This window comes from Sminthopsis crassicaudata, chromosome 3 (assembly GCF_048593235.1).
Source record: "Sminthopsis crassicaudata isolate SCR6 chromosome 3, ASM4859323v1, whole genome shotgun sequence".
In the NCBI taxonomy this organism is placed as follows: Eukaryota; Metazoa; Chordata; class Mammalia; order Dasyuromorphia; family Dasyuridae; genus Sminthopsis; species Sminthopsis crassicaudata.
This window is the reverse complement of record NC_133619.1, coordinates 343,258,309-343,284,395: the sequence shown is the minus strand read 5'-3', so window position 1 is coordinate 343,284,395 and position 26,087 is coordinate 343,258,309. Positions and strand designations below refer to the sequence as shown.

General features: G+C 34.0%; 1 long non-coding RNA gene across 1 annotated transcript in view; it reads right to left on the bottom strand.

The window, feature by feature from the left end:
* LOC141559545 (uncharacterized) overlaps window positions 1-26,087 on the bottom strand; it is a 145,973-nt gene that overhangs the window by 100,490 nt on the left and 19,396 nt on the right. The window contains exon 2 of the long non-coding RNA XR_012487473.1: window positions 21,115-21,354. This is a non-coding gene — a long non-coding RNA (uncharacterized LOC141559545). The remainder of the gene's footprint in view (window positions 1-21,114; window positions 21,355-26,087) is intronic.

Here is a 26,087-nt window from a genome sequence, read left to right as displayed (position 1 = left end):
TTTTCTAATTGCCCACAAGCAATCTCTTAAATAATCATAAAATGTTTTAACCTTGAAGAAGTATTTGAGTTCTAGTCATTCTAGTAAGAAAACTATGATTCAAAAAATTTAAGTGACTTGTTAAAGACTATATACATAAAGTACTATCCTGACAAGCTCATTAAGGGGACTATGAATTTTATTTATTTTCTGTTCCACATCCAATATCATGACACAAAACTATGTAAAGGAAAAAATATTTATTTGCTACTTGAATCTAAAGCTCCTTACATAACTATTGTTATATTGCTTAAATTAATATCTTTCTGTGTGTTTTTGTCTTACTTTCCACATGAAGATTCCTTCATATAAGCTCCTTCAGAAGTGGGATGATAGAAAAAAGAGAGAGAAAAAGAAAGAGAGAGAGATGGATGGATAGATAGATGGATGCATGATGATGGAAAGATAACAGACAAATAGACAGACAGATAAATAAATTATTGATAGATATGTATGTTCATGAATATATATATATATATACATACATTAAAAAGTATCAAATATCAAAGAGAGAGAGAAAGAGAGCATAAGATATCAATTTTAATTAATAAGGAAAATCTTATATAAATGAACTTGAGCTCTGGGTTGTGTGTATGTTTATACAGAACATAGACATTTATAGGGTAGTCAGCATAGTAGCTAGAAAAGCATCCCCAAAGCCAGGGAGACCTAAGTTTTAATTTTCCCTCTGACACATCTTGGCCAGGTGACCCTAGACAAGTCAATTAAACTCTCTGTAGACTAAGCAACTATCTAAGACTAAGCTACAAAGAAGTTTCTGATCTGTGCTATATTAGAGGGAAACAGGGAGTTTCTTCACCTTATATCAGTGAAATCACAAGTCCAGTCCTTATCCCATAGAATGTAGGACTTTCGTTCTATAAACACAAAACAAAAGAGTAAATTATTTCTAAAATGTTCTAATAATAGTGGTAGTCAATGAAGTAGAAAAAAAAGACTGATCTGGAAGTCAAGAAATGTGCTAGTCCCAGATCTCTCCCTAACCAACTGAGTTATCTTGGTCAAGAACAGTCATATGTAAAAATCTCCAAGGTCCCATTTTGCTATGCCATTCTCTGCCTTTGGCTCTGGTGCTTTTCTAGGGCACTAATCCACATCTAATATCAACTTCTCTTGTGTTATAAAATAATTTATCTATCTTCTCTATATTCTCATCATATTGCCTAGGCCATAGTATGGGCACCATTATGTATTTGTCTATTAATTGATCACTATTGCAAAGCAGAAACTGAGAGCTTCTGGCAAAAGAAGAAATATTAGGCTTGAAAGAAGAAATGTGATTTTTTTAATGGTAGCTATTAGTCTAGAAATGTTTTCTTCCACTGCTGTCACTGATATAGAGGCAACCTCATTGCTCATGGTCAGTGCATCGGTATGAAAACCCAAATTCAGCAAAGAAAACCTTTTTTCCTTTCACTTGCCTCAGTAACCAGAGAGAGGCTATATTCACTCCATCAAGATATTTCAAAAGATAAAGCAGTGTTGTAAGCAGTTTGACCCAGGGAAATCCTATCAGAGCTATTTTCCTTATTAAACTCATCAGCAGCAAGATATTTATAAGGGAAAGAGACAGAAAAAAAAAACTGAATCTTGGGGAGGTGGGAAAAACATAACATGAAGAAACTACCTCTTAGCGAAAGAATTTATGTAGATTTTCCTAAAAAATAAGACTTGAGAAGTCATTTGTTTCAACTGTAATCATGTTAGCAAGCAAACCAGATAAAGGTGTAAGAAAAAAGAAAAGGAAGACTTTTGTATATGTCTTGTGACCATAATCTGGTTCTGTCATTTTTAAGGCATTTTAAATTATTTTGGAGGCAGAATGCTTTCTTTTCAGAAAATAATCAATGCTCAGTCAATTCATTGAGCCTCATATTTGTGCCCAATATGATTTCATATGTGTATTTATAACTTATGCACACATGTATAAATGTACATATACACTAACATATGCATATATAAATATATACACACATACATCTGTTTGTATGTATGCACAAGTGGTATATGCATACATACATATATGTGTATACATACTATTGCATGCACAGTGTGTATGTGTACGCATGTAATAGTAGATATACTCTCTGCCCTCAAATATCCATCCATTTGATTGGGGAGGGAAAATTAATATATGTTAGACAATATTAACTTGTGAAATATTTAAAGAACCAGAAAATCACAAATGGTAAGGATCAATATGCTTGAGTGGCCATAAAAGGAAATTGTTTCCTTCCTTAATGACTAGCATTTACATGACATTTTAAGCTTTGTAAAGCAATTTACATATGTTTATTTGATCTTGACAACAAATCTACAAGATAGAGGCTACTATATCCCCATTTCATAGATAAGGAAACAGAGACACAGAGAAGTTATGTAACCTGCCTCATTGTTCCAATTCATCCCAGCTAGATGTAAATCTCTGCTACTTTCCAATTTTCTCATTCCTCTGTTAAACCACTCTTTTCATTTAACATATTCTAATTTATGTTATAGTTATTTATGTGCACATTATCTCCTATTCATTTGACAGTTCTGCCAGGGCAAATTGCATAATTTCATCTTTTAATCTCTAATGCCTAACACAGTGCCCTGAACAAAGAAGGTGTTTAGCAAGAAAAAATGAATTGGATTGAACTTGAGTTGGTCTTTGAAAGATGGTTGGGTTGCGTGTAGATGGAAAGGATCAGGAATAGAATTCAATGGTGGGGGAAGAGATTGCGTAAAAGGCATAGATATAGATTTAGGAATGACCTGCATAAAGAATAGTAACCTGTTTTCTGTAAGACTGGTTGTAGGCTGAGAAAGAGTAGAAAGAGGTTAATTATGAAGGATAGAGCTAAATTATAGAGAGCAATGAAAACTATGAAAAGGAGTTTGGACTTCATATGAGAGGCAATAATATATTTTTCTTTAGTACGGAAATAATCTGGTGAAAATAATCTTTTAAAAAATTTCCCTGATAGAAGGTGCAGAATGCACACAGCAGGGAGAAAGAGACTAGAAGGATAAAGGTGGTAAGAGTAGAACTGGAGAGGGAAGAAGTAATCTAAGGAGAAATATTGGACTCTGGGTTAGATCTGCTGTGAAAGTCAACATAATAAAATGTTCAATGACTTGAAATCACAAAAATCTAAAAATCATCAAAAATGGAAAGCAACAAGAGGCAGAGCCAAGATGATATATTACAGGCAGGGACTCATATGAGCTCTCCCCCAAACCCCAAATCTTCCCCAAAATCCCCTAAATAATGGTTCTAAACAAACTTTAGAGTGTTAGAAGCCACAAAAAAAGATGGATTGAAACAATTGTCAAGCATAAGACAATTTGGAAAATCAGAAGGAAAAATCTGTTGTACCAGGATGATTGTGAAGTGCAGTCCAGCACAGGTTGAGTCAACACACTCTTGGCCCCAACAAATCAGGAGCTGGACTCAGGTTGACTGAATCAGTGTCAGCAGTTGTGGTTTCCAGACCTTTCAAACCAAAGACAATGGAGAATGTCAGCAAGAAAAGTTTGTAAAACTTGGATGAGAGGGGAGCAGTTTAGCACAGTCCAGCATAGGCTGCACCAGTCTAACCCCAGCAAACTAAGATTGGGCCTTGGAAGCCTTTGAATCAACAGTGGCAGCAGTGTTTGCAGATTCAAAAACTCTCAGCTCACAGATAGTAAGGAGGTCAGAAGGAAATTACAAAGATCACTTTGCTAACACTGATATAGGACTCTGTTGCTTTGTCCATACTTAGTTGAGGTAACAGTCCTAGGTTGCAGCCTCAGAGTAAGGAGTTGCACTATCACACCACTACAAACCTTTCAGATTGGTTAAAATGATAGGAAATGATAATGACCAATGTTGGAGGGGATGTGAATAAACTGGGACACTGATACATTGTTGGTGGACCTGTGAACAGATCCAGCCAATCTGGGGAACAATTTAGAACTATGCTCAAAAAGTTATCAGACTGTCCAGTTTGTCTTCTACTGTCTTCTACTGTCCAGTTTCTACTGGACTTATATCCCAAAGAGATCTTAAAGAAGGGAAAGGGACCTGTATGTACAAAAATGTTTGAGGTAGCCTTTTTTGTAGTGGCAAGAACCTGGAAACTGAGTGGATGCCCATCAGTTGGCTGAATAAGTTATGGTATCTAATTGTTATGGAATATTATTTTCCTATAAGAAACGATCAATACAATGAATTTTACAGAGACTTGTAGAGAGTCACATGGACTAATGCTAAGTTTAATGAGCAGAACCAGTAGATCTTTATACATGGCAATAACAAGATTATACAATGATCCATTTTGATGAATGTAAGTCTTTCCAACAATGAGATGATTGAGACCAGTTCCAATGATTGTGTGATAAAGAGAGCCATCCACCCCTCTAGAGAAGATTGTGGGAACTGAGTGGGAATCACAACATAGCATTTTCACTTTTTTGTTGTTGTTTTCTTGCATTTTGTTTTCTTGAGTGCAGAAAGATAATTGTATAAATATGTATACATATATTTGATTTAACTTATATTTTAACATATTTAACATATAGTGGATTACTTGCCATCTAGGGGAGGGGAGGGGAAGGAGGAGAAAATTTGGAACACAAGGTTTTGCAGGAGTCAATGTTGAAAAATTATCTATGCATATATTTTAAAAATAAAAAACCTTAATAAAAAATAACTTCAAATAAACGAATACAATGAAATAAAACAATTAGAATTGAGTAAATGAAAGTTAAAGACTTTGTGAGAACTAAGAAGGAATAAAACAAAACCCAAGAATGAAAAAATAGAAGACAATACCAAATATCTCATTAGAAAAAGAAATGACCTGGAAAATGGATACAAGAGAGATCATTTTAAAATTGTTGGACTATCTGAAAGCCATGATCAAAAAAAGAACCTAGACATCATGTTTCAAGAAATTGTCAAAGAAAAAGCCTGCTATTCTAGAACCAAAAAATAAAATTGAATTTGAAAGAATCCACCAATAATCTCCTAAAAGAGATCCCAACATGAAAATTCCAAGGAAAATAGCCAAATTCCAGAGCTCTCAAATCTAGTAGAAAATATTGCAGGTAGCCAGAAGCAATTCAAGTACCTTGGAGTTACAGTCAAAATAACAAAAGATTTAGCAGCTTCTGAGTTAAAGGATCAGAAGGCTTGGAAGATATTCTGGAGGGCAAAGGATTTAGGATTACAACCAAGAATCACCTAACCAGTAAAACTGATATAATCTCTCAGAATAAAAGTGGATATTTAATGAAATAAAGGATTTTCAAGCATTCTTGATGAAAAGACAAGAACTGAATGTAAAACTGAACTTTTAAATACAAGGCTCAAGAAAAGCAAACTTAATAAAGTTAAACTGCTTACATTCTTACATGGAAGACGATACTTGTAACTCACAAGAATTTTCTCATTACTAGAGCAGTTAGGTGTATATATAAACAAGGGGTTCAGGTTAATATTAGTTGGGATATCTAAAAAATAAAATTAAATGTGAGAAAGGAAAATACTGGGAGGAAGGTAAAGGGGAATGTATAGTGGGCTGTTATCACACATAAAAGAGGCAAAAAAAAAAACTTGTGTAGTGGAGAAAAAGAGGAGGAAGATAAGGGGAAAAAGGGTGATTCTTATTCTCATGAGAATTGGCTCAAAGAGGGAATAACATACACACTCAATTGGATATAGAAATCGATCTTACCCTATAGGATAATAGGAGGAGAAGGAGATAGAAGAAAGTTGAAATGATAGGAAAGAGGGTATATTGGGGGATATGGTAGTAAGAAGCAAAACATTTTTAGGAGCGACAGGGTAAAAAGGGAAAGAAAATAGAACAAACGGGGGAAATGGTTAGCAAGAGTAATTGTGGGAAAAAATGTTAAGTTTCTCTGATAAAGATCTAAGTAAAGACTCACCTGAACTCTCCCCCAAACCTGAAATGATTACAAAAAACATATAGAGAAACATAGAAAACCAAGTCAAATTTATAAAAATGAGTCATACTCTAAATGATGAATGATCAAAACATAAGAACAGTTTTCATCTGAAGTATTCATAACTGTTTATAGCCATATGAAAACATTCTCAAACTCACTAGTGATTAGAGAAATGCAAATTAAAACAATTCTGAAGTACTACCACATACCTATCAGATTAGCTAATAGGACATAAAAGGAAAATGACAAATGTTTAAAATTGTTTTAATATGTAACTGAGGAAAACAAAATACTAAAATTTTCAAATGGGAAGAGATATTTGAAGTCACCTAGAATAATTCATATCAGAACAAAAATATCCTCTTTGATACTCTTCCCTCCACTTCCTGAGGCAACTCTTCTACCTTTTGGCAGCTTTGTCAGTAAATTTTTGCCTACATTTAATGTATAACTTATACCTATTGCTCAAAGTTCCATTCTCCAGTTTAAAGAAGAACACATATAATCTATCTTTTTATATGACAGTCCTCAACATATTAGAAAGCATCTTTCACATCCTTTCTACAAGATAACTATCACCAGTTGTTTCAACCAATTTTCCTATGGTTCAATCTTTAATTACTTTAACATCTTAGGGGTTCATCTTTGGTTGTCCTCAGATTTGTCAATATATTTCCTAAAATGCAATGTTTAGAACTAAACATAATAGTACAAGTATGACCTAACCTGCATACAGTACAATGAAACCATCATCTGGAAATCATGTATTAATTAATTCAACACTAGATCAAACTTTTTTTTTAATTTCTGTCTTATCCAATGCTAAGGGAACAGGCCCAAAATTTCTGGCCCAAGATACTAAATGATGGTGATAAAATCAACAATAGGAAAAACACAATATGTGGGAGATTCTGTGGGGAGCAGAGATTGGGAGAAAGAGTAGCCAAGGGCAACTTTAGAATTAAAACTCATTTACAAAACAATATAGAGGAGATAGGTAGATATTTTTCAAGAAGTATCATCTCAAAATTAGCCAAAAAAGAAAAGGCCTTTGAGGGAGAAATCAGACTGCTGAAATCTGGACATAAGATTGAACTAATTTATATCATTGAAAAACATTTGTAGATAAAGCTGGTTAAAAGAATCACAAAATGACACTACACAATAGTAATAAAGCATCAACAAAATAATTAAGAAGTCATAAATGCTAATGATCTCTATGTATAATTTATTATTTCTACAAAATATGAGAATATTCTGCAACAGGGGTGGGAAATTTCCAGCCCATGGTCCATATAAGGCCCATAAAAAATTTGCTAAGGCAACTGCAGGTGAAAAGCTGAAAGCTAAATACAATAAGCTCCCACTGCCTGAGTTCTATAAGTTCTCTAAGTCTGATAATTTTCTATGACCTTCAAATGCTTTTATAAAAATCCAAATGGTCCTTGGCAAAAAAAAAAAAAAAAAAGAAGGTCTATATGACATGTCTAGGGTATTTTCATGAAAACATAAAATAAGAACAAGAACCATAGACTGATTTCTGCAGCACACAATTGCCTGAGAAACATTGGGAATATATAATTCTTCTTTGACAGACATGTAATTTCATCAACATATTTTCCTTCCAACAATGCAAATCATAACCCACCTATGCCCATACATTCCACATGGTTTTGTTCACAGACTGAAGTTCCATATAACTTACCAAAGAATTTCTGCTAGACAACTTGGCATCCTATAGAAGTGATGGAATATGTATCCTATCTGCCAGTTATCCCCTGTTTTTACTTTATTATTGGCCCATCTTTTTTCAGGCACCACATTTCTCTGATGGCATTGTTTATATTGTTTCTTCTATTAATTCTTTGCTTGCAATGTGTTATAGCTTTCTCATACTTAATATGTACCTTTCCACTATTGTGTGAATGATGCTATATCTCAGTTCTTCAAAGAAAGGTAATTTTTCTATGACCTGTAACAATAGGATATAGAAAAGTATTGATATTAAAATATCGGCCCTTGTTTCAGAGAGAATATTAGACTCATTGAAGTTCTTGCTCAGTTATTTCAGTTCCAACTCTTCATGACCCCACTTAGCGTTTTCTTGATAGCAATACTGAAGTGGTTTGCCATTTCATAATCCAGCTCTTTCCATATGAGGAAACTGAAGCAAACATAGTTAAGTGACTTGTCTGGGGTCATCTAGTTGGTAAGCATGTGAGACCAGATTTAAACTCAGGTCTTTTTAATTCCAAACCCAGTACTCTACTCATCATTGCACTACCCAGCTAGACTCATGGAAAGAATGGTGTGATTTTCCCAAAATGACATAGGCCATCCTCCCCCTTTTCAATTCTTAGTACAATTCACTAATCATTTGAGAAGTTCCAGAGCTAGATTTAAAGTCAGATAATACTGGTTATATACTTTCTAACTGAGTGCTCCTGCATACTGATTCACCTTTCTTAGCTACCATTTCCTCACCTATAAAATGAAAACAATCGTGGCACTTCCCTCATGAGGATCAAATGATATAATATTTGCAAAGTGTAATATATGTTGTTCTTATTGTTTATTGCCATGATAAGCTCTGACTTGTACTAAACAATTCATAAAAGTCTTTCCAAGTCACTAACACAACATTTTCAGAGAAATGGCATATTTTAAAAAAAATATGTCTATTCAACTCTATTTGAATAGAATTATTTTTCAAAAGGACATTTCTTTCATTAAATCTATCGATTACTAATTAGATAAGAGCTTGTGAAAACATCCGTTATACAGAATGGCTTATTTAACAGAAGTTAGCATATTCACATTGGAAAACAGAGGTAGTATTAGGTATTGGCTGGGAGGTCCAATATTGAACTAGACATTAAAAAGGGATTCATTAAACTAGGATTCATTTGTATACAATAAGCACAATGTTAGCTCTCCTAACTAATGAATAGAGATATTAGAAGAGAAAAGATCAGATTCACATCAGAATTCTGACTCTGAAGCAAATTCAGGTGAGCTAGGGCTGGAGCTGACAGGAAGGATACCTAAGGAGAGATATGATGTATTGAGATACTTCTCTCATAGATGGAGAGATTCTTAAGACAAGGTCTCAATGGCTGAAGAGAGAAATGCTAAGATAGGCCCCTGTGAGTAGAAACTTTGAGAAACTGATGCTGGGCCAGGAAAAACTCATTTGAGTCAAGAAGGATATGGGATCCCATCTCAAAAACTATGCACAGATTCACTACTGATCCTTTTAGAAAGATTTTGACATGGGTCCCATGGCCGGGGTTATCTGACATAGATGTAAAAGGAAAGTCTACTTTCCTCAGGTGAGGTTACATTGAGTTTTGGGGTCTCACAGACATAAATTTGAATTTTTGTTGTGCCAATCCCCACACATCACTACATCTAAGGTGAAGGCTGAGTGTGAATCCCAATAAAGGAATGATACAATAGAACCCTGGGAAAAGGCAGTATCATGAAGCCAGCAAAAGTCCATGAGGGATAGGGCTAGCAGGACAATGGGCCACTACATCAAGGAAATACATTGTCACCTCCCCAAAGCTACCAATCTCACAACTTCAGGATGTCAGTGTCATAAGGCAAAATCCTTATACCCCTAATTTTAGCACTTATCACATCATATATCAGTTACCACTGTTTTCACTAAAACTGAGTTCATAGATTTTAAGAGGCAGCCTTTACTGGACTTTCTTTCTTTTCTCTGTATCCCAATTCTAGATCATTCCCCACACTGTACCTAACATTCTAGTTTCTTGCGGTAACACCTCTGATAAACTCATCAACTCTTATGTTTTCAACTGTCATCTCTCTATATATACATATGCTGCTCAGATTAACCTCAGCCCTAAAATTCTGTTTGTTTGTAATATACTTTTACTTCAATATTCTAACATAGACTTATGTTAGTACCAAAATCATTTTCTTCTCCCCAATGGCTAATTATCTTCCTCAACCTAATCTAGTCATCAATAGTATCAACAATTTTCTCCTCTCTCAGACTTGAGAAATTTTGAAGTAATCTTTGACTTTGTCATTATGTGACAGGGTTAGGAACAAGGTAAAATGAGTAAATTAGGTAGGGGACTAGGGCTAGCAAAATTCAGGACAGAGATGTGGTCACACAAGTTTTAAAGTGTTAAAGTCCCAGATGTTTTTATTAGTTAAATATGAACCCAAGAACTGAAAGTCAGGAAGCCAAGAAAGCAGATGAAGAATCAAGAAGTTCCAGGGAACCAGGAAGTTAAATTAAAATTTGGAAAGTGCAATTAGATCTTAGTAATCAAAGTAGGAAAGGATTTATAATGTGGAAACTTGGAATAAGACAATGACACCAGAAATCATAATTTAGAAATCTAGTTAACTCTGAAGAAAGGATGGTTTGACCTCTAGTCTTTTATTTCCTTTAGATTATAAATGGCCCTCTACCAGATGGACATTCAAGAAGCAATTGCAGCTAGTTGGAGAATGAGATAAATCTAATTTATCACCAAGTTTTTATACTGCTTCATTCTAATTGTTTCTCATAATTGCACATATAATTTTTGCCATCACAGTATGCTTGATTTTACTATACTATACTATAAAATGATTATTTCTCCCCAGCTGCTACTGTTGTGTTTTGTAAGAATCAATCAATAATCATTTATTTTAGAAAGCACCTACTATGTGGAAGGTATTGAGCCAGGATCTGGAATGTAAACATAAAAGTGAAACACTCTCTGATCTGTAAGTTTAAATAATCTATATTCTGTCAAGTGAGATCCATGTACACATAGATGAATAAATGAACTAATGAAAAATTTTAAAAAAGCATTGATTAAGTACTTATTGTGGGCTAACCTGTGCTATATTTACATGCATGCATATGTGCATCTGCATACAAATACGTTGTATATATATGGAATAAATACAAAGTAGTTGTAAAGTACAAAATATTTTGGGAGGGAGGATACTATAAGTTGGGAAAAATATGTAAGACTTCATATAGAAGAAATTCTATAAATTAGTGGCTTAAAGGGGAAAAAAAGGGGGGAAGATACATTTCAGCTTGGAGGGCATCCAGAATAAAGGCCCAAAGATGAGAAATAAGAGGAACAAAGGGAAAGCTAGTTTCACTTCACATAGTCTGAAGAACTAGAACTCCAATAGCTCATATAAACTGAATCAAAGAGAACCTATCATCCTTTGCCAGATTAAACATATAGCCTAATCTATCTCTATGTCTATCTATGGTTATATATGTGTATATCATCATTTAAATAGGTAAGCATACCACAAATTATTGTGCTTTTAAAAAATAATCAGAGACAAATTTAAACTTTGATTAAAATGTTTAATTTTAATTAATTAGCTAGTTTATTAATCTTTAATTATTACCAGCCACAGCTCATCCTAATCCCTAGTTTAATTTCCAGGATTTTGAAAAATACATCTTTCTAATTCTTCTGGACATTTCTGGACTTATTTGAGGTTTGTCCATAGCACCAATAATTCTCACCAAGTTTGTACCAAATGTCCTTCCAAGTAGTTTCCATTTTGCTTTTTTATCTTCTTCCAAAAGAGAGACCTAAGCATTTTCAACTTAAGTTGCCTCCTTAGCACTCCCTATTAGACCTCTTAATACGCCTTTCAATTCTCTCATGTCTTCCCACATCACTGGGCAAAGCAAACAGAAAAAAAATATGCAAGGTCTCTACTCTGTGTAAAACCCCACGATTTTATTTTCCAGTCAGCAGTTTCCAGTTAACTTCTAAGGGATTCTAAGTTCACCCCCCTCCCCATTAGGTATCTAGAAATTTACATCCAATTGGTCCTGTTATCACCCAGCACACACAGGATTAACTTGCTCTGCTTTCTGACTTTAAAGGGACTATACCCCATCCCCCATAAATTAAAAAAATTGTAAACACATTTAAACAGATAATAATGAGATTTATAGACAGTGCTAAAAAGTGTCTTCTTCACATCTCTTGCTTGTTTATCCCCATAAATATCACTAGACCAGACCCTCATCACTAGGACCTTAATGATTAACAGCCTCCTCATTGGTCCTACAATTTCTAATCTCCCCTAGTATAAAGTCATCATTAACAGGCAACTATTCCTCAAAGTTGCCTTTTCCTTGTCATTCCCTTACTCAAAAACCTATAGTGGCTCCCTATTTCTAATACATAAGTCATAGGTTCAAAGGATCATAAGTCCAATAAAGACCCTAGAGATCATTAATATAATTTTATAAATGAGGAAACTGAGGCACGCTTGGTTTTGAATCCACTGGAACATCATGGCTTCCCCAACATGAGAAAGAAATCTCATCACCATATTAATTGAAATAAACTCAATATTTTTATACTTGACATCTTCTAAGTTGTTATTGGAGAGCTGGAGAATGAAGCAATAAACTCCAAAGCCTTCCTTTATAGAAGGCTCAAATCAGAATTTTCCAAGTAACTACATTTTCTATTTGCAGATCTGTTTCATTTCCACTCTTTGGATTATCATGTCGCCACACCACTCCTACTTTTCAGCTTCCTTTTGTGTGTTGTCTTTCCCCATTAGATTGTAAACATTTTGAAGGCAGGGTTAATAGCAGGTAAGTAATAAATGTTTATTAAACTAAATTGAATTGAACCTGCTCAGGGTCACACAATTTTTTAATATAGCAGTTTTTAAACCAAGTTTTTATTTTCTTTAAGTCTAGTGCCCTAGCCATTATACTACTGCCTGACTTCATCTGCTTGGTTTCATAAACCTTCAAAAGCTTAGTCTTTTCCCAAAAAACAATTATAATCTCTTTAGAAACATAGGCCTTGTCTTATATACTATCTCCCTGTGCCTAGATTAGAGTCTTAAGAACAGTAAATTCTCATTGCTTGATGATTGAGTGATTAATGCTATTATGAAGTTTGGAGAACAAAGAACTAATAGAGAAATATGCCAATTTGGAGGGGCCAGTAGGAAAATATAGCATTATAATGTAAAAAACCTAACTAAAAGAATGCAAACTTATTAAAAGTAGTACTTTTCCTTGTAGCCAAGAATTGAAAACAAAGTAGGTGATAGAGATAATGATGGAAAAAAAGAAAGAGAACCACTTCAGTAAAACATTTAAAGAAAAAGAAGAGAATAGAAAAATCTTCAAAAGGGAACCCTAACAAGCAAGACAAGAACAAACCGTGGATAATAGAAGCTCATGATTTCATCCTATTCTTCTCCTTTTCTTTGTATATTGAAATACTGTACTTGTTGATGCTTGTCCAGTTCATAATAAAACAGGAAAAAAATTAAAGAAAAAACCCAACTAGATAAGAAAGACAAAAATATTTGAACACAGCCTCACTGTTAGATAAACCAAAGAATATAAAGCCCAGGGAGAGAACTGCTTATTCAACAAGAACTGTTTGAAAAACCAAATGCCAGCTTAGACCAGCAATTATAATAAGTTCCAAATAAAAGTATAACTTGAATATAAAAAAATCATATGATGAAAAACAAAGATTCTTTTCACACACATAACTAAAGAGGAAGTATATAAACAAACAATGGTTGGGAGAGGTCTTAAGATGTTAAATAGATAATTTTAACTAATTTTAAAACATTGCATTAACAATCAAAACAGTGGGAATAGAAAGAAAGAAAAGATCTTTGCATGAAATAATCATAGTAAAAATTCTAATATACAAAAAATTAACATGTGTATGTCCACATCATTGCCAAATACATAATTAGAAAAGGGATATGGGCAGTTTTCAAAAAACTCAAGAACTTTTAACAAACATGTGGAAAAAATCAAAATGACAATAAGAAAAGTCCAACTTAAAACAACTGCAATTTCATCTCACACTCAGACTGGTAAAAATGATAAAAGATAGAAGTAATCCATGTTAGAAGGGCTATAGGAAGATAGATATACTTTCAGGGGAGTTATGAATTGGTCTAATCATTTGGGAAAATAGATATTATGTTAGAAAAGTCTCTTTGACCCAGTAATCTCATTACTAATGATAAAGGCAGAAAATAAGTCTATATGTATACCAAAATATTCTTAGCAACATTCAAAATGAATGAATCAATCACTTATGACATATGCATATGATATAATATTATAGACCATAAGAAAAAAATGAATATAGGGAACATATGGAAATTATTAGGGAACTTATATAAATTAAAGTGAAATGAAAAGAAACAAGAAAATATACAACAATGATTATAATTATATAAAAAGAATACTAAAGGAAAGGCAGACTCTGAGTAATTGTAATGACTGATAGTCATCTCTACAATAATCTGTTTTTCCTTCCTTTCATTAGAAAGGTGTAATACTAAAGATGCAGAATGTTGAATATACTGTCAAATGCTAGCATAATGTCACTGAGTTTTCCTTCACTGTTTTTCTTTGGGTGTAGAATGGGAACAAATATGTAAAAATGACTAGTAGCAAAACAAAGTTATAGACATTTTTTGTGTTTTGTGTTTTGTTTATAAAATTAATGAATTTCTAAGAAGTTAATCACTGTATTCCTCTGGGGATAATCAGATCTCTTATAAGTGGTTTTAATTTTGTAGGCATTAATACTAGAGTTAGGAGGGATGGATTAAGACCCAACATCTAACATATGTTAGATGTATGAACTTGAGGAAGTCACTTAATTCTTGCCACCCCCCAGAAAGTTGTCTAAGATTATAAATTGCTGCTGTTGCTTAGTCATTTCACAACTTTTATTGAAACCTTTTGGGGTTTTCTTGGTAAAAGTACTGGAGTACTGCATTTCTTTTTTTAGCTCATTTTACAGAAGAAGAAACTGAGGCAAACAAGATTGTGCCACCTAGCTGCTCCATAAGTTGCAGAGCAAGTATTAATTTGAACTAAGAGTTTCCTCACAAAAAAGTTCTCTAAAGCAATGGACTCTAGCCTTCTTTTCCTCTCCTTCTCTCTCTTTCCTCCTCTTTTTTCCTCTCTCACACACATTGACTTCCTAAATATATACACAAATATTTAAACATGCATATATGCATTCACACAAGGTATCATTATAGCTTTATATATATATATATTAATTTATCTGTAGATAGATTAGATAAATAGATTTCTAGGAGTATGTGTAAACATACATACCTTTTGAATGTGTGTATATATACAAATACATTGGACACCCACACCTAGAAAATTATACATTCACATATGTATGTATATATTCCAAAAAATAGATTCACATATACACAAGTATATATGTGTGTGAGTGTATGTGTTTATATTCACACATTCACACATGCAATATTTTTTAGTACATAGGGCTTCTCAGGATTGAGTAGATTTAAACAACAGCATTTTATTATTTTAAGCACAGCCAGTGTGGAAACATTCTCAGGGCTCAGTGCTTCTGCTATTGGAACATTTGTTTTTTATTCTGAATATTTCAGCACATCTATTTACCTGGCACTATATTTAGTACCACAGTCCCAAGATGGCATATATAAAGATTCAATTGCAATTCCCATCTGATGTCCCTTCCCTCTCCTTTTTACCCCCTTTTTTATGTCCACACTCTGAATTCAGCACAAAGTTGGTGTGTTTAATTTAAAAAGAAGTAAAACGCTCCAGGAGACGCCTCAGACCACTGCAAATCACCTACTTTATAGAGACAGTAAAATTGTGTATCGGATTAGAAGTGATGCTGATCTGAAATTTATGATATCTTTTAATGGCATTATAATTTTTTTCCCTGTGCGCTCCATAACTGCGTCGTTTTGATGCACAGTACAGTGAGATGAAATTTGTAAGGGAAGAACATTACGGAGGCAAGCCCAGAGAAGAAGCCTGCGGAATAATGCAACAGCCCTCTGGGGCTGGGAAAGCTGTTCCTTTTTTTGCACCATGCAGAGACTCCTTCCGCTCTGCCAAGGCCCTACAGAAGCAGAAGCAAGTTATCAATGCAGAATTTGTTGACAAAACTAAGAAATTCAGTGCAAATGCTATTTTAGAAAACTTGGCAAAGGAAGCCAATAAAAATAGAAAATCATGTTAAGGTCTCAATGGAGAGAAAGCTGATCTAATAAGAATCAGGTAAAAAAAATTCCTGAATATACCATACAACTACCTTTCAGAATTTTTTAAAAATGTATTTCCACTTTTCTTTTAATCTCATGAGATAGAAAACAATAGCTGTCAAGCAAAGAATAGTGAATAACAGCAAAAAAGTGTCATTAAGAAATGGAGAGATAAACAGAGAAATGCTGTTGAGTGAAAAGAATTTTTATATCTTGGAGATTTTAGCCATTTGAAAGGCTCTATTAAGATTACTGACACAAGGTGACAGAGACAGAGAGAAACAGAGAGCCAGAGAGCCAGAGAGAGAGAAAGAGAGAGAGAGAGAGAGAGAGAGAGAGAGAGAGAGAGAGAGAGAGAGAGAGAGAGAGAGAGAGAGAGAGAGGAGAGAGAGAGAGCCAGAGAGAGAGAAAGAGAGAGAGAGAGAGAGAGAGAGAGAGAGAGAGAGAGAGAGAGAGAGAGAGAGAGACAGAGACAGAGAGACAGAGACAGAGACACAGAATCAGAGAGATACAGAGACAGAGACAGAGAGATGAAGTAAGGATGATTCCAACTGCCTCAATTTTAACATGATTCAAATAACATAATTTAAATTATTAAAGAAAATCTCAGTAAAATATCCCAGAACCAAAGTGACAGCATAAGTAAAATAACATTCACTCTCTAAAAATGGAAGAAAAGATGGATGAAGATTATAAGATTTAGAGCTGGAAAGAACTTAGAGATAACCTAATCCAACTTACTCATTTTACAGAAAGGCAACTGAGACCTAGACAGGTAAACTGACATATTCAGATAGTAAATAGCAAAGTCAGTATTTCATTCCATCTCTTAACTCCAAATCTCACTGCACTGTACCACATTTGCAAACATAGAAACCTTATTATTTTTTTTCTTTTTAGAGGGAATATAGATGGATTGTTTTAAAAGATAACCCTTGTAATTAAAATATGAAATAATTGCCTCTTGGAACATTTTCTATAATCGTACTTACTTGACTTGAACATCTTGTTTACACTAAAGCATTTATATGGTAAAATTAAGATGTGCAAGTATGGGAAATTGGGAACTCTTTCTCAGGGACATTTAAGAATAAGGAGATATACTGATTGTTCTAAATGATTTAAGATGACTGCTCTAGAGGTAATGAGGATATGATAGGTATATCTGAATGTACAGAATGGATAGGAAAATATTAGAAGGAAAATAGTTTTATCCTGCACAATTTTAAAAATGCTAAAAAGCCCCACTGATCTTTCTACATAGTCTCTCTCATTCTTGCTACCCAATTCTTTAGGATAAGATTTGGTAATCTTTAGTGGTCACTAATTTCTTAATGAGAATCAGTTTATCAGATTATTCAATTTACCTAGCAAGACCCTGAGGAAATAGTATTTACGAGAGTTGTTTTAATGTAGAAAGGGAGAGGGTAATAATCATTTATAATAGCACTTATTATGTATATGGCACTGTGCTAAACATTTTATATCTCAATTGATCCTCACAACAACCCTGGAAGGTAAGCGCTTTTATTATCACCATTTTAGTTGAGGGAACTAATGCAAGCCGAAGTTAAATGACTTGCCCAGAGTCACACAGTCAATACCTGAAGTTAGATTTGAATTATAAGCCCAGCCTTCTATCCACTGTGCCACCTGGCTGCCTAAAAAGGGGGACAAGAAAAGCGATGAGAGGAAAGAGAAGGAAAGATAATAAACACCTAGAAAGAAGTACTGGGATGATAGAAACCTAGAGTAGTAGGAAAGGAATGTGGAAGAAGAAGAAAGAAGAAAGAACAAGAAGAATAAGACGAGAAGGAGGAGGAAGAGGAAGAGGAAGGAGGAGGAAGAAAAGGAGGAGGAAGGCAAAGATCTTAAAGAAAGGGGAATGAATTTACCTGAAAGAAAATTATTTTCACTTCATATCTGCTTATTTGCCACGAGAAAACTGACTTATATTGAGTGGTTTTTAAGCAAAAGTAATTCACCTTCCACTATGTTTTATCTCTAACACACATTCTGAAAGTATTCAGCATTTTATCACCTCTTATGTTTTGTTTATAGAACCATAGAATCTTAGTATTAAAAGGATCTTAGAGGTCATCTAACCCCACCTCTCACCCAATACAAGAAGTTTTTTTTACAATATGCCTAACAGGTAACAAAGTGCTTTCTGCTGAAATACTACTAGTAATATTTTGCCCTATATAATCTGGGACAATTCTAAAGATTGAAATTATTCTTTATATTAAGCTGAAATCTGCCATCCAGTGATCCTGCTTTTGTTATTAATATCTGCAAATGTCTAATCCTTCTTATTTCCATGAAAGCCCTTTAGGAACCATCTTGGCAACATTGATTTCCAGACCCATCACCAATTTAATCACCCTCCTCATGGATCATTTTGCTTTATCAGTTTCTTTATAATATGGTGTCAGAACTCAATACTGTAGTTCAGACACAGTATGACTAAAGTAGAAAAAAAAAGTTAAAAATGCATTTCCTAAAAAAAATTCTATGATTACATTATTTTTGATATTCCCTCAGGCAATACACAGTGAAATACCTCCAATCATAGTCTTGTAGAATGTATTTATATGTTTTATTCCCATTTTATAATTAAGAAAAATGAGATTCAGAGAGTTAAACCATCTTACAATGGCACAGATAATAACTGTCACAAGTGGGATATTCACTCAAGTATATCCCATATGTTGAAAGCAATACATACACATAAGGTAGTATTTCTGTCATACAGTCTATATTTCTCTATGTTGACCACAAGGACATCATGCAAAATTTTGTCTGATGTTTTGCGGACATCAAGATATGTGTTGTATACAGTGTTCCTATGATTTACACACCTAGTAAAACTTTCAAAAATGAAGCAAGATTTGGTTGAAAATGAACTATTGTTCATAAAAATATATTGGCTCTTTGTAATCAATGAATTTTCTTCTAAGTCCTAAAAAAAAAAAAAAAAAAAGCTGTTCTGAATTTTTTGCAATGTTATTGTTCTATAGTTTCTGATAATCATTTTCCTCCATTTTTAATTTTTAAAATTGAGTAACTTTTTTCTCTCTCAAATTTTTGGCACCCTCTACCATTTTCCATGCTGTCTCAAAACCTGTTGAGAGCAACTTTATCTTAGTCTTAAAAACTGTTTTAATTCCTAAGAATGTAATCAGGGAGGCCTTTTCTTCTTATCCCTAACTTTCTTTTTTTAAAAACCTTTTTATTTTCAAAACATAATTTTTCAACATTGACCCTTGCATAGCCTTGTGTTCCAAATTTTCCTCTCCTTCCCCCCACTCCCTCCCCTAGATGGCAAGCAATCCAATATATGTTATACATGTTAAAATATATGCTAAATCCAACATATGTAAACATACTTATGCAATTATCTTACTGCATAAGAAATCAGATCAAAATCTCCTTTCTATGAGTTTCAATTATCTCTCTTCAAACTTTGTTCTCCAATTTTCAGTTTGACAATTTTTTTTCCACTGGAAAATATGGAAACAAAATAAGAACCAAGTAGCTTTGCCTATTCTATGACCCTTGAAAATGTTATAACATCTTGATCAATTAGTTTTCTTTGCCCTGATCTTACTTTGAATATATCTTATTGTGCTCCCTCTTTTTGTCAGTACTTTTTGTGAATCTCTCCATTCTGTTCTTTTAACTATATTCCAAAATCTTGAATGTATTCAAATTCATGCTATTTTTGGAGTCTTCATGTGTGATATGTCTTTTTTACCTTTCTCTTTCCTTTAAAATATTAGCTTATTAACTAAACAGCCTAGCTATAATCAAATTGTTTCCTTTGGATGTCTTTCCCTGCTTTATTTCACAGAGGGATTATTCACAAATGTTTCAATTTTATTCACAATTCAATTGTTTGCAAAAATTTCAACTTTTAAAATTTCTCATTTTACTTGAGTTATACTCCCTTTTATACTCTAGTTGTATGAACTTCATAATATTTTATTTCCTCAGATATAAATCTAGCTTTCCCAAGCATTATCTCCCTTCACTTTTCCAGATTCCAGGATGTTATTATCATTTTCTTTCAGGATTCTTGTCACTTTCCCCTAACCAAATTGCCTTTACTCTTCCATTTGGACTCCCATTTCCCAAATAACTATTTATTACTGACAGTTGAAATCCCAGTTGCTATTATAAACTGTCTCTATATAACAATTTTGCAACCTGTTTTGGGAAGGCATCATCCATATCCTCTTTCTGATTAAGTAATCTATATTACATTCCTATAACAATATATAATTTCTTTCCACTTTTAGCTTTATCCTAATATTCTCCATCAGGATTTCATTTTTGGTTTCATGGATTTTGATACATATCAAACTCTATATATCTTTTATTTATAATGCTACTCCCTACTATATGTTTTCCCAATCATCACAACTATTAAATTTTTTATTACCTTCTATTGCCATAACCTGACTTTTTATTGTTTTATTTATTTAATTATTTAGTAATATCTACTCAAATATATGGCATACATGTTGTCCTAGCCAGTGTCAGTTTTATAATTTATTTAGATGTATATTTCCCCTCCATTCTTAGAATTCAGTTTTAACCCTTCCTGTTCAGGTCTTTGAGGTTTCTGACGAAGATGTTATATCAATCTTCATGAGATATATCCTGGTCTATGACAGCATCCTACCACTCTGAAAAGCTAAACTAGGATCTCTTTGTAGAATTCATAAACTCCAAGGGTTCTTCTCCCAACTCCCACTCTCACAGGCAAGCAAAGTTTCCAGAACATAGCTATACCACCTTCATGGGTTCTAGAAATATTGACAAAGGTTGGGAACAATTGCTTCTAATTCTGTTTTCTATATCTCTTGTTAATTTGTTTTACAAAGTGACATTTAATTTTTTAAAATCACAAGAAATTAAGTATAAACACATCTCCAGGATACGGGGCATTTTCTCCCTTACATCAACTTGGCTCCTGTATAGTCAAATCTAAGATGATAGTTACAAAGCATTTGTAACACCGAATTCACTTACAAATATATGACAGATGGTGGATGTGGGTAATCCATTGCTGCTGCAGGATACGGCATCTCAAAGTCAATTCATTGCTTGGCTGATTCAACAAAGGTTGCTCCAAAGAAATTTCCTGGTATCTCACCTGGCTTGACTGCCAGAAAACCATGGTTTGAACTTCATTCAGTTCTTGGACTGCTGGCTCTCCCAACATTTGGAAGTTCACAAAACTAGTCTATTCCATCTATAATAGCTTTTCACCTAAGAGCAAGAGAGAGTGTCAAAAGTCAAAATAACAAAAGTACAATACTCACAGCTGCATGTCGAATCAGGTGAAAAGATAGGCAGTTAGCAGCAAAAAGCTACTGCTACAACAGCTATTACCTCTCTTCCCACCTGGAAGCTCACATCAATCATCACCTTATTCACCTCTGGGAAAGAGCCAGATTGATTTGCCCTGTGGGTGTTTTTATGCATATTCAGTTCTGGATCAGTAACTAGTCCAAAAGGGCTTTTCCCTCACAATGTGGTATGTGGAAAAGAAACAGTTATAGAATACCTGTTTTTACCACAAAGTCCACATTAGAAATTGCATTAGGTCAAGTATACTATACATGTTCATAAGGGCTGAACTTTGACCAGTTGTCTCTTATATCTTGAAACAAATTCTTCTATTTAAAATCATTTATATGATGAATCAAAATTTTCCTTTCATATCCCCATTTTTTTTCACAATATACCTTTTAACTAGAAAGTGCCCTTGCCCCACATCTTTCATCCTCCTACACACAATACCAACTTTAAAGATGGATGTCAGATCTCTAGTGAATATATTCCTCAGTTCCACTTATGGGAATCAGTAGAAATGAGCTTTAATGGGAGCTATCCAAGAAGATAAGTGGACTTTCAAATTTCTCTATCATACCACATTGGGGGTAAATCAATCATCATGTTGCATCTTTTCTTTTTGCCAGTGGTAAAAGTAAAACTTACTAGTATCTGTGAGTTCAAGTCCCATGAAATCTTTGGTATTAGTGCTTCCTCAAAGTATTCAAACCAACTTTCATGTTTATTTTATCACTCAAATGATGCAGAATTTCTTCTCTTCTGAGATGGAGTCTGGTGGAATGGAAGGGAATCACGTTCTTTTGACTTCTTTCTTATATCATTTTTTCTATGATGTATGAATAAAAAGCCTTTATTCTCTCAAATATGTTGTAGAGTTGCTTTTCAAGACCATTGACTCTTGAGCCTCTCTCTTAGCTTGCATCCACAGCAAATATAATTGAATGGCACCTCAAAAAGAGGTAAGACCCAGTTCATATTCTACCTTCTGCAAGAGACCTTTCTCGGTTCTTCCTCCACTGTCACTCTAGTACCTTCCTACTGAAATCATGTCCCATTTACATTATATGTATTTGGGGATTTGCATATTTTGGGGAGCAAGATGGCTCAGTGAATGGAGTACCAGGTTTTAAATCAGGAAGTCTCATGTTTGTCAGTTCAAATCTGGCTCAAACATTTAGTGAGGGGGCAGTTAGGTGGCGCAGTAGATAGAGCACCAGCCCTGAATTCAGGAGGACCTGAGTTCAAATCTGGTCTCAGACACTTAACACTTCCTAGCTGTGTGACCCTGGGCAAGTCACTAACCCCGGCCTCAGAAGAAAGGAAAAAAAAAAAAAAAAGCACAGTGATTCTAGGCAAGTCGCTTGACCCTATTTGCCTCAGTTCTCTCATCTGCAAAAATGAGTGGAGAAGGAAATGGTAAACCACTCCAGTATCTTTGCTAAGAAAATTCCAAATGAGATCATAAAGATTCAGATATGACTAAAAACAATGGAACAACTACATCCCCAATAGAATATGAATTCCTTAAAAGGAAACACTGTGTTTTTGCCTTTGATGTCATCCTAAGCTTTTAGCACAGTGACTGGCACATTGTGAATATTTAAAAATTTTGTTCACCAATTTGTTTTGGGAAAGGGGGGGAGGTAGAGTAATAGTAGTAACTGCATTATCTATCCCATAGGTGGATGTGATTTAAATGAGAAAATATATTAACAATGCTCCCTAATGGAAAATTAATATATCAATTTATTGATTTTGACATTGATATTATATATATTTGGGAGTCTCAAGGGTGAAACACACAAACAATTGTTCATAATTCCCTTTGTAAAGTAACACGGGAACTTGTCAGTTTTCTAAGCAGATTTTACAATATCTCTTCCATTCGCTGTCCTGGGAAAACTTATTGTAAAAGCTTTTAGCAGAAAAGTTCAGAAACAGCTTTTTATAAGTTGTGAATCCCTCTTTCCTTTACCTGGTAGATAAATATAACTAGCAGTTACATGATACTTTAAAGTTTGCAAAATATCTTATAGAAGTTATCCTATCTGATCCTCACAACAACTCTGAGAGGTAAATGGTATTATTACCCGCATTTTCCAGATGAGAGAGAGTTTAAATGACTTGTCCAAGATCATAGTTAAGTGGCTAAAATAGGAATTGAATTCAGGTTTTCCTGACTGAAAGTCCAATACTTTATCCACTCTGCCATCTAAATGACATCTAGAGAATTAGAACAGAATTAATCCTTTTAAGTATGGACAAGTATGAAAATAAAGAGAGAGAGAGAGAGAGAGAGAGAGAGAGAGAGAGAGAGAGAGAGAGAGAGAGAGAGAGAGAGAGAGAGAGAGAGAGTGTGTGTGTGTGTGTGTGTGTGTGTGTGTGTGTGTGTGTGTGTGTGTGTGTAGAGGAGGAGGAGTCGGGGATAGTGAAATGTAAGAGGGAGGGACAGTTGGGGAAAATTACCTAAAGAGAGCATTGAACTATTGTAGGGACTATTACAAAAATTAAAGACAAAGGACAAGTTAGTGGATGACCCATATCTTCCAAAAGATTAATTACCCTTCCCTAAATCAAGGTAGTTAGGTGGCACAGTGGATAAACCACTGGGACTGGATTCAAGACAACCAGAATTCAAATCAAGCCTCAAAAATTTCCTAGCTGTATGATCCTGGGCAAATGATTTAACTTCTCTTCACCACTGAAGAAGAAAATAACTAATCATTCCAGCGTCAAGAAAATCCTATAGATAGAGGTTCACAGAATCATGAAAAATTGGATATAATTGAAACTAAAATTATAACAATTCAGCACTCTGGCAGATTGTTCTTGCTTTTCATACTTCTCATCCTTAAAAATACTAGGTTTGGGACAAATTATAGTACATAAATTATGTAGTATTGTGTTATAAGTGTAGTTTTGTGTTATATTGTGTTTTTATGTAGTATTGTGTTATAAGAAATGACAAGAGAATAGACTCAGAGAAGCCTAGGAAGACTGGTATGTGCTGATTTATAGTGAAGTAAGCAGAACCAGGAGAACCATATGGACAATCATTCCAACACTGCAAAGGTAAGTAAATTGAAGACAACTGAATGAAGAATTCTGACCAATGTAATATCTAAACAGAATTCCAAAAGACTGATGATGAAATATGCTTCCCACTTCTTAACCAGAGATGCTGAATGAGACATATACTTGTGAATGAGTCTAATGTGTGAATTCGTTTTACTTGAATAAAATTATTTTTACATGAGGAAGAGGTTTTATTTGGGGGAGTGAGAGATTGTAAAGCAGAGTTGGGGAGAATAGGGAGAAATTCTGAGAAAAAGAGTATGAAAAATTAAAAAAACAAAACAAAGGGAAGTTTGCAAGGGAACCTAGACAAGTAAGGTAGTGTGGAAGTGCCATTTTACGTTTAATACATACTTTAAGAAATAGTTTATATGTAGTAGAAATTCATATTTTCTATATAATCTTTTCATCGGTATAGTAAACCTTTGTATATTAAAGTATTCAAGTTTGTTGATACTTATTCCATTCATAATTTTTTAAATGAAGAAAAATCATAGATTTAGAGCTTGGCAAACTCTGAAAAGTGATTTCATCCAAATTCATTATTTTGTACATAAAGGAATTGAAATCTAAAGAGTTTTAGTGACTTACTTAAAATCACAGAAATAATAAGTAAAAGTTAGATTTGAAACCTAGGTCCCATAGCCAGCATTCCTTCCTGCCTATCTGTAAGAGCTATAACTTTAAAAAAGCAGTCCAGATTTTCAAGTGTACAAATAATAGGTGACATGGTACATAATATTTTATATTTCAAAGGAATTTCATATGCATAATATGATTTGATCCAATCATATTGAAGTGAGTGTGTCAGCATACAAATTTTACAGATGAAGAACCTGAGGCTAAAAGAGATGAACAAAGTAAATTGTGCAAGACCATTCATTTAACAGGTGTCTAAGCCAAGAAGTCATATGTTAAGCAAAGAGGAACAGTGGAAAGACCAGAGAATTTAGAATCAAGAAGACTTAAGTTCAAATCCCAACTTGTGTAATTCTGGGCAAGTCATTTCATTTCCCTCACACTATCTCCTCATTTGTAAAACAGATAGCCCTTTACTTAACAGGGTTGTTGTGAGAATAAAATGAGATGTTTCTACTCAAAGAATTCTTCAAATCTTAAATTGGTACCTGAATGTTTACCCTTTTTATCAAATTCCGGTTCCAATACTTAGCAGTTATATTATTCTAGGAAAATAATTTCACCTCTCTGAGCCTCATTTTTTCATCTGAAGTTATAAATGACTTCATTACCTTTTACACAGATGGACCATAGAAGTTCTCAAAGATCAATGACTAAGTTGTGGAGTGCTATCCAGCACTGGTCTTCCCCTACAGATCTTTTGAGTATCAATCAATATATTGCCTTCCTCACTACATGAGCAAAACCTTAATGCCATGTAGAAATGAGAGTATTGTTCTATTCCACCTCCTAGTTCCACTTTATTGCCAGAACACCTCTGTCTCCCTAAAAACAAGAGAACAATTCTCATCCAAAGCACTCAGTCACTGTTGAATCAGCATTTTGAATTTCCCCTATCACTCCCTTTCTCTTAATAATATGAAAATTACCTC